Here is a 1,439-nt window from a genome sequence, read left to right on the forward strand (position 1 = left end):
CACCGCTGCCTCCTGAGTTCCAAACCCTTTGTGTCTCCCAGGTGCCCTCCGAGCACAGTCACAGGTAGCGGGACGAGCAAAGTACAGAGAAGGAGAAAACATTCTGGAAAGGGGTTGTTTCCAGACAAGTAACTTTCCGCAAACGAGCCTGTTGCCGTGAATAAGTGCCACGGACTCGGAGTTCCCAGCGCTGTCCTGCCGAGCGGCCACCCCAGCCCTGCTGGCCGCCTGTCCCCGACGCCTCCAAGGGCCCCGCCAGCGTCCACTTGGGTTCCTCCCAGTGGCCGTCAGCAGGCCGGTTTCTCCCAGTGGCAGTGCTTGGGCTGTGCCTGGGGCTGGGGTCTGCTGGCTGAGCCACTCAGGGCTGCTCCCGGCTCAGGCAGGCCAGTGGGAGGAGACGCAGCCTTCGCGCCTGCACACGTGGACACACGCGGCAGGCGGGCGCCTCTTATTTTCACAATGAGGAAAGAGCAGAGGCCGAGAGCCGCCCCCCACCCCCACCCCAGAGCACACAGCCCTCGGGGGCCCAGGCCCTGTCGGGCCATAGGGCGCACAGTGGAGCTTGGGCTGGGCAGGCAGGCAGAAGGGGGGCTGGGCAGGCCGAGGCGGGGTGGCTGCAGGGTGAGCAGGCCAGAGGCCTTGTCAGCAGGGGCCAGGGAAGGCCTGCAGTGGCAGAGCACTGAAGTGCAGCCGCGCTTCAGAGGACTGCAGCCTGTGGACACCAAGTCTGGTCACCTGGTGCCTGGCGGGCGGTGACGCCCTGCCGCCACCCCCCCACCTCCCTGCCGCCCCCCAGGGAGCACCGACCCCTGCCTGGCTCAACGCTGCTCCGAAGGCAGGAGAGGGAAGGGGCAGGAGCCCAGGGCCTGGTGCCCAGGACCCAGGGGCCCTGGAGCTGCTGCCGGACCCAGCCCTCCCTCCAGGGAGGCCCCATTCCAGGGAGCCGCTGGCACCCTGCACCCTGGGGGCTTGTCTGGTCCACCCTGTCCTCCGTTTCCCCAGGACAGGAAGGAGAAATTGACATGACAGTGGCCTCCTGCTGTCCAGTCTCTCCTCCCCTGGCCTTGGCCCAGGGCACAGCTCCCCCAGCCCCTGACCCCTATAGCTGGGTCCGGGGCCACTCAGGTTGGCCTGCTAAGCTGCCGCCCTGCGCCCTACGTTGGTGGTTGGCCTGCAGAGCTCCTCATTCCCAGGAAGCCAGGAGGGTCCCCAGTACTGAGCTTCCTCCAGGGCCCCAGGCTCAGCCCAGGGCGGGCCGTCTCACGGCCTGCTCACTAGTGCAGAGGTGCTCGGTGAAGACCCTCCAGTGAATGAGTGAATGAATGTGAAATGCTGGTTTCACTTCCGGTGGGCTGTTTGTGAACCTGCCCCAGCTTGCCTCAAAGTCCCAACCCAAACTCTTGGGCCACCCCAGCCAGGCAGTGCCCTCACGCCGCCCG

This window comes from Condylura cristata, unplaced genomic scaffold (assembly GCF_000260355.1).
Source record: "Condylura cristata isolate star-nosed mole 26May11 unplaced genomic scaffold, ConCri1.0 scaffold00006, whole genome shotgun sequence".
Lineage (NCBI taxonomy): Eukaryota > Metazoa > Chordata > Mammalia > Eulipotyphla > Talpidae > Condylura > Condylura cristata.